Source organism: Rattus norvegicus, chromosome 2 (assembly GCF_036323735.1).
Source record: "Rattus norvegicus strain BN/NHsdMcwi chromosome 2, GRCr8, whole genome shotgun sequence".
Taxonomy (NCBI): Eukaryota; Metazoa; Chordata; class Mammalia; order Rodentia; family Muridae; genus Rattus; species Rattus norvegicus.
The window spans coordinates 32,714,812-32,723,582 of NC_086020.1; the positions used below are offsets into that span (position 1 = coordinate 32,714,812).

Genomic DNA, 8,771 nt, shown 5'->3' on the forward strand with positions numbered 1-8,771 from the left:
TGGAAGAGCAGCAAGCTCTCCAACTACCAGGCCATTTATCCAGCCCGGTGAGTTTCTTAAGGGTCTTTTGAGAAGCAAAGGCAGAATTTTAATTCAGAGATACAAGCTATTAACTTCCCCACTATTATTTTTGTGTCTTCTTAAGAAATGGTTGTTTAAATATAGATGTTGAAATACTTAATTTTATTCTAGAAGCTTCCTATTTTCTTCTCTTGCATTTCAATACAGGATCTACTGCAAATAAAATGTTATTATGGTTTCTAAGAGATACCAAGATCCACACCCTAGTAGCCATTTGTTATTTCTTGCCTAAGTTGTTTATAATTGAATGACCATGCAGCCTAATCATAAATTTAACAGATCACGCATTTGCAATTCTGCTTTTCACCTGTTAGTCATGAGAATTTATGCCACGACCACAACTAACTTATTGTTCTGATTTTTTTTGTCTTGTTTTGTCTCTCAAATCATTTATTTCTCCTGACCAGAAGGTGGGCATTGTAACGGGTGGATAAACACAGAACACTGTGTGCTTCAAGACTCGAAGAACAGCGGTGCAGTTAAGTGAGGCCAGGACTCAAGTGTAGGTGGAACCGTTCCAGCCCACGTTGGCTGCATTCATGTCGTAATAGTTGATGTAGACCCGGTCTGGGCTGATGTGCAGGAGATCCAACAGCAAGCCACACAGCAGCTTGCTATAGTTGCCGTTTTGGGCACCACCGACCTTGCGGGTGCTGTGCAGGCTACAGAGGTGCCGGGGTCGCTCATGCCGCTAAAAGTCATGAGCTGGTTCCGGACCACATGCACTGTGATGTACTGTGTCGGCTTGCCAGTGGCCTGCGCCAGCTGTTGGGTGAGCTCCAAGAGAAACTCCTCTGGCAGGGAGGAGCAGGAACATTGGTGCTCATGATGAACATAGGCATGGTGGTAGAGAGACTGTGCATAGTGCAGTGTGACCCAAGCCCGGGACCTGAGCTACTGATTGTTTTAATTTTATAGTAACCTTCAAATTCAGAAAACATAAGTGTTACAGATTTGTTTTTCTTTTTCTTTTCTTTTCTTTTTTCAAAATTGTTTAGGTTACTTTGTATTCTATATAAATTTTAATGTTTTATTACTTTTTATAAAAACTACTCAGTTTTCATTGGAATTGCATTTAATCTGTACATTAGCTTGTGAAAAGTTAACATTCTAAAAAATATTATTGAATCTCCCAACTCATCATTTTATGTCTTCATAGATGTAAATTTTAAAATAACTTTAACAGTAACTGGTAGAACAAGTGGGGAAAAGAATCATTAAGGAGGCAGAAGTTTGGACAGCATAGTTTAACAACTTGCCTGAATTGAACAATGCGCCAAAAGAACTGAAGAACATAGTCTTGTCAATTGCATAGAGAACATTTACCAAATACCATGTGTCAGACTGCAGAGCAAAGAGGCATCATTATAGAGCCTACAGATACCACAACAAAATAAGAGTATGTTCTAAGAATTGACTCTTCAGAAGACTGGTGTCTGTGGTGTGTGTGTGTGTGTGTGTGTGTGTGTGTGTGTGTGTGTGTGTTGATGGGATGCAACCAGGGTCTTGCCATGTTGGGACAGTGCTTTGCCACTAGGATATACTTCCAGCCCCTAGTTGATTGGAGAATGAATTCGATGAATGCAAGACCAATCCATGAAGGTGTTACTTCTCCATAGCAATTTAGCCAAATGTAACAGTGACTTGCCAAAATGGCGGCAAGTGGATTGAATAAAGGATCAAATAGAGAGGATGAAAAAAAGAGAGCCAAAGCCCAACGATAAGCAACACTGCAAAGCACTGGTTAAAGTAGTTAGTGAATACTGGATATGATATCAGTGGATATAATATCAACACAGATATGGATCCTGGCTTACTAGTAATGGTTACCTGTGATAATATCAGAGACAGAAGCTATCTGAGAGGCCATCCCATAGTTTAAATACAACACAGCCAGAATGTGCAGTTGTGACCTCTGTTGTGTGGCTTGATTTAACTGGTGCATCTGATATCAGCACAAATATCCTTGTATCTGCTGTTTTTGAGCCACTGCGATGGCAAGGTTCTTCCAGGGAGCAATTATCGATTTAAAAATTTATAAGCTTAAGCTGAACCTTCATAAATTTTCTTCATTTGGCTCAAAGTCATAGACATTAGAAGATGACTATCCCAAAAATCAATATACTGTCCTTTTTTTTAAAAAAAAAGAAAAAAAAAAGGAGGCAGAGTTCTTTGTCTCGGTGGCATCTGTGATCTGTTAGGCGTTAGCACCTTCTGCCCGAGGTATATGACAAAGTTTGACAGAAGCAACTTCCCCAAACCTCCTTATAATCGCCACTGTCTGAAGCCAAAACTGTGCAAACCCTGGAGTTCTCCATGCATCTGGTTTGCTTTTAATTCCCCCTCTGGAACTATGGAATGTTGAAGCTGGAACATTTTGCATGACCTTGGACATCTCCTTAGAGCCCTTTTCATAATCAGAAGGGAACACAGTGCACAAGGACACCTGGAGACTTAGGAGGAGCCGAAGCCATTACTGAGCTAAGAGAAAGGAAAAGAAGTGTGAGCTTCGGAGGCGGAGGCAGCTGGGAGGTAGAAACAGAAATTTCTCAGGCATGAGTATTCTGTGATGTCAACTTGACTTCACTCCACCAGTCTGAGGCACCCACATCCCAATCCTGTACCTTCACACTGAAACACTACCACCCTGGGTGTCAGCAACAACGACTGCAGGAGAGGGGCTGCCATGAAGCCAGTGAGCACCCACCCAGTTGTGTTCCACAGAATAACAAGACGAAGAGCGACCAAGCCTTGCTACAGCTTTTGTTGTAGGCGCTGTTTGGAAAACTCTCTGAGGAAGGACTGAGGACAGTGAAGCCACTTCGAATAACCCTGTAGTGGATCTGTACAACACCAGAGGTGAACCCTAGTGTGATTGAGAACGACCTTCATGGGCTCCTATGCATAAGTGCTTAGTCACGGTATAATGGAACTCTTTGGGAAAGAGTAGGAGGTACGGCCTTGTTGGGGGAATTATGTCAGTGGGAGTGGGGTTAGAGGTTTTAAAAGCCCATCCTAGATCCAGTCTCTCTCTGTCTCCTTCTCCTTTTCTCTTTCTGCTGCCTGCAAGTCAAGATGGAAGGCTCTCAGCTACCGACATCATGCCAGTCTGCTTCCCACCGTGATGGTAATAGGCCAACCTTCTGAAACTGTAAGCCAGCCCCCAACTAAATTCTTTCTTTCATAATAGTTGTCATGGTCACCGTGTCTCCTCATTGCAGTAGAACACTAGCCAAGATACCTAGTGTTAACCAAGGCTGTGAGTAGTGACTGTGTGCCGATATATTTGCTCAGTGGCAGCCATGTAATTATAGAGAGGGAATCTCAGTAGAGAGTGGTAATGTATGCATGGGAACAGGGTGGGGGAGGGGTATGGGAAATCTGTGAACTAAAGCTTGATATGTACTTAGAAGGTACTCTAAAAATAGTTCACTAAAATCTGACGTGTGTGTGTGTGTGTGTGTGTGTGTGTGTGTGTGTGTGTGTTGCCTTGAAGATCAGCTGGAGTTACCACAATAAGTTGATGGAGAAGTTGCAAGGTAGGATAACTCTGACTTAGGCTCCCTCAGTAAGCAAGCCCTGACTTATAGGTCCTCATTTGTAAACAGGAGGACAGAAAGAGATTCTGTTTCTGTGAGTGAGCGCACGCACGCACGCACGCACGCGTGCACACACACACAAATGACTCCCAGGGCCTTGAGAGTAGGTGATAGGACCCTTCCCTGAGCAGTAAAACCCTTGTGTGGCTCCTAGAGTCCAGCTCCTCACCACAGAGGACATTGAGCATAATGTATGTTGGCATTTAGGATCTACAGGTCATTCGACCCTGGTCTCTTTGGCTGTCCCTCCTCCTTAAGCCCACCCAGATGCTGTCCTGGACCCACACTTATTTCCTGGGTGCTTGTTTCCTTTTGGTAACTCCAACAGATTAGTATTCTCCCCCAAGCAGAATGTTATTTTTAACATCAGCTGTGGGTTCTCAGTCTGTCACCTCCTGTCCCAAGGCTTGCCCCTATTCCCTTGTCAGATTTTAGGACCTGAGCCTCTTCAAGAGAATGACAGGTAGCAGCCTGGGCTTTATGTCTAGACCATATCTCTTTTACTCCTTTTGAATTCTGGAGAGTGTTTTGTTTGTTTTTCTTACCAGACCTTAGCATTTGCTGGAGGACTTAGAGAACTCTGGCAATCCCTGAGACTTTACTCAGCAAAAACATCTGATGGAACAGAATCATCAAGGTTCCTCCTGCTTACATAGCAAAGCACCTCGCTGAGGCGTCCATTATGGGCTCTGCAGAGTTGCTCTGAGTCCACGCTTGCCACAGAGAGCAGGGCCATCCAGTTGGGGCTTCCTGTCTGTGGAGGAGTGGTAGAGTCTTGATATGTGGCCCTAAAGCACCAGGTGAATGTGAGGAGAATCGGCCAGGCTTACTCATTTCATTCTCTGGTCCATTCCATGTCATGAGAAAGAAAAGAGCTGCCTTTCAAAAACATGTAAGGGGCCATTAGCTAGAGGAACATTAATCAGAGGTATGAGGGTGTGTGCATGCATGTGTGTGTGTGTGTGTGTGTGTGTATGTGTGTGCGCGCGCGCGTGAGCGTGGGCCTGCTCCAAGCGTGTGTTAGTTACATCCGTGTGCCTTTGGGAGAATGCCTGCAATGTGCTTAGCTTTCCTTTCAGGCTGACTGAATGCATGTTCTCTTTGTTCTTTCTCAGGACATTGGTTCTCGTTTGCATGTGCACACACATTTCCTGCAAAGGAAACACTCCCTCTTTTTGTTGTGTATCAAAAAGAGCCTCCTAGTGTGTCTCATTCAATGTCTTATCTCTATTAAGAGTTGGTTGTGGTGGCATACACCATTGATGCCAGCCAACGCCTGGGAAGACAGAAGCAGGCTGATCTCTTGAGAGTCAGAAGAAAGTCCTTCAGGCAGGGCAAAATGGGAGCATCTTTGGAAATGGTCTTCTGCATCGCTGGACTCCAGCCTTGGCCTGTGTGTGGTGTTTTGAACTTCTGCTCCCTGTCCACAAAGCCAGTGCTCAGAGACCCAATCATTTCGGACTTGGTATGGATTTAGGCTGATGTCTTATCTCTCCTGGGAAGTTTGCATTGTAAGCCTTAACTCCGATTTCTAAATAAAGCCATTTCTCCATACAAAGGAATAGCCATTACCACACAGACAGAGAGAAACTTCAGAAACACGAGTAGCTTTATTCCAATCACCATTTTGCTCAGATGAGGATTGCATAGTTCCAGGGATGTCTGCTTATGCTGGAAACCTTACACACACACACACACACACACACACACACACACACACACACCATACACATATACCAAACACATACATACACGCATACACCATACACACATACATACACACACCATACACACACACCATACACATATACAAACACATACATACACGCATACACCATACACACACACACACCATACACACACACCATACACATATACCATACACATACATACACGCATACACCATACACACACACACACCATACACACACACCATACACATATACCATACACATACATACACACATACACCATACACACACACACGTACACACACACACACCATACACACACACCATACACATATACCATACACATACATACACGCATACACCATACCCACACACACACACACACACACACACACACACAGCCCCTGTCTCAGTAACTGAAACATTCACCATCCAAGGTTCACCATCCAACATTCAGCATTTGTTCATGAAGATTAAATCATCTCCCCTGAAAACCACTGTTTTCAGAACAGGCCCCTGGGGGAGAGGCAATTCGGGAGCTGGAGAAGAAACTGTCTGCCTGTTTCGGCTCAACACCTTGTACACCTGGGCCACAGCTTGAGTTAATTTTAATGGCCAGGAGAGGGAAGACACAGGATGTGGAGGACAGAGGCCTACATTTGAATTCTGGAGACCTGAGTCTACAATGAACTCTAGAGCCTGGAGGAAACCGCTTGTTCTTTATCTTCTCATCTGTAAAAGTAAATACCAGTCAGTGTGCACGGGGGAGTTGAGGTAGACGGATGGATGGATGGATAGATAGATAGATGAGGCAAAAGAACTTTTTTTTTTTGTTCTTTTTTTCGGAGCTGGGAACCGAACCCAGGGCCTTGCGCTTCCTAGGTAAGCGCTCTACCACTGAGCTAAATCCCCAGCCCCGCAAAAGAACTTTTAAGACTGCAAATCTTGGCTGACAGGAACTGGATATAGATCTCTCCTGAGAGACACAGCCAGAATACAGCAAATACATAGGTGAATGCCATCATCAAACCACTGAACTGAGAACGGGACCCCCTTTGAAGGAATCAGAGAAAGGACTGAAAGAGCTTGAAGGGGCTTGAGACCCCATATGTACAACAATGCCAACCAACCAGAGCTTCTAGGGACTAAGCCACTACCCAAAGACTACACATAGACTGACCCTGGGCTCCAACCTCATAGGTAGCAATGAATAGCCTAGTAAGAGCACCAGTGGAAGGGAAGCCCTTGGTCCTGCCAAGACTGAACCCACAGTGAACGTGATTGTTGGCAGGAGGGCGGTAATGGGGGAAGGATGGGGAGGGGAACACCCATACAGAAGGAGAGGGGGAGGGGTTAGGGGGATGTTGGCCCGGAAACCGGGACGGGGAATAACAATTGAAATGTAAATAAGAAATACTCAAGTTAATAAAGATGAAAAAAAAAAGACTGCAAATCTCACTAACATAAAGGCCATGGTAGCATTTGAATTTGTGAAACACCCAGCCTTTCTTTTGGTCCATTGCAGACTGAAAACTGGGCTTGCAATTCAGATACCTGCCACTAGAGATGCAGTGTAGCCTCCAAAACTTGGTAAGTATCCTCTCTGTTTTGGCAGGAGGTACTGGTGAGTTCTGGTAGCTGATAACAGTTGCTTAGAGCAGTAGTTCTCAACCTTGGTTATGACCCCTTTGGAAATGCATACCAGGTATCCTGCATATCAGATATTTACTTTGTGCTTCATAACAGTAGCAAAAGCACAGCTATGAAATAGTAATAATATTGTGGTTGGGGGTCACCACAACCAGTGGAATTGTATTAAAGGGTCACAACATTGGGAAGCTTGAGAATCACTCACTGGCTTAGAGGTTTCCATGTACGCCAAGACCCCACACTCAGCTGACGCCCTTTGCAATAAATTGGGTTTGTTAGCGCCACACCAGGCACCTGGGGCTAGGCATCTGCTTCCTTAGAACCATCCGCTCGTTGGAAGTGGTTAAAGAGCCCAAGAGCCTTTCTTTATTTTTAGTAAACCAAATCACAGACTCCTTCTGATGCCACCTGGATAAATCGGGTTTGCAAACATCAGGAAAGCAATCTTCTGAAACCATCCCGATCTTGGCCTTCCCATCCTGGGTAAGCATGTAACACAGCCCAGGCTGTCTAGAAGCTTTTCCTGAGTCATCCAATAGTCCAAATGGGCCTGATTAAGCCCAAACTTGGGCACCACAGGTCATTGCATTCGTCTCTTTGGCAGTGTTTATGTCACTGAAAAGACAGCAGACAGCATGACTCTTCTGGAGCTTCCGGAGCAGCCGGAAGAGCAGCCGGGTAACCAAGCTGGGCCTTCCCGGAGTTGTCTCTCCGTGCAGGTAATCAGTTCCAGTAGCAGATGTAGCAAAAAGGAGTCATGCCACCACACACCTGAATGTCGATAAATGACCATGCATGAAAGCATGAAGTGGGATACTGTCCAGTCCTGGAGAAAGGAAACCTGAAGCACAGGCCAAGGTACAAGACTTTCAAAAGCAGAATTCACCAGTTTACTTAATTCTTATGGACATACACATGAACACACATGCTGCCGTGATGCCAATCTTACTGTCCAAACACGATCTTCCAAGGTTCCAAATACTTACCCTGCTGTGTCCCAGACATCTTGACCAAAACCAGGCCCTGCCTTGCTAGAGCCAAGAGTCCAGTTGGGGAAAACTAATCCTTACCTCCAGTTCACACCAACAGCTCGGTGATCACACCCGGTGAGAAGTACAACCAGGAAAGGCCCAGGGGTTCACCGAAGAGTGAGTGGTGTGACTGCTAATCTTGATTGTCAGCCGAATTGGACTGAGGGATGCCTAGGGGGATGGTATGACACCCTCCTGGGCGAGTCTTAGTTGGTCTAATCCAATGGTGGCTTACAATTGCAGTAGATTGTTGGGAGGCGGCAATGGAACCTGAGGTCATTGGGACAGAGGTGACCAGGGTTATGTCCTTCAGGGCTATGACTTGTAGCTCCTTCACTGACCTTTGAATCAGCTCTTCCCCCACAAACTCTGCTGTCACAAGGGTCGGCCTCAGCCAATGGAGCAGCCAACAGACTCAAACCACAAGTCAGGTAAATTCCTCCTTTCTTTAAGCCACTCACTTGGTCACAGTGACAATAAAAGCAACAAGGTAATGTGTCAGTGTACAACGATCACCAAGAGCTGATTGTTTAATTTCCAGCAAGGTTGCAAGAGTCAGTTGTTTGCAAACTTTAAATGGGCTTACCACTAAGTCATTTAAAAATAAAACAAAACAAGAACAAATATTTAGAACTCATTGCTACCTAGCTGATGATGGTACCGTTTATGCCTCAGAGGGGTTTTGCTCTTTTTTTTGCCCGGGTGGGTGACAGAAATCT

The 8,771-nt window shown here is 45.0% G+C and overlaps 1 pseudogene; it reads right to left on the minus strand.

The window, feature by feature from the left end:
* Positions 1–577: 577 nt before the first annotated feature.
* Positions 578–923, minus strand: Mif-ps2 (macrophage migration inhibitory factor, pseudogene 2; annotated as a pseudogene).
* Between the last annotated feature and the right edge of the window lie 7,848 nt (positions 924–8,771).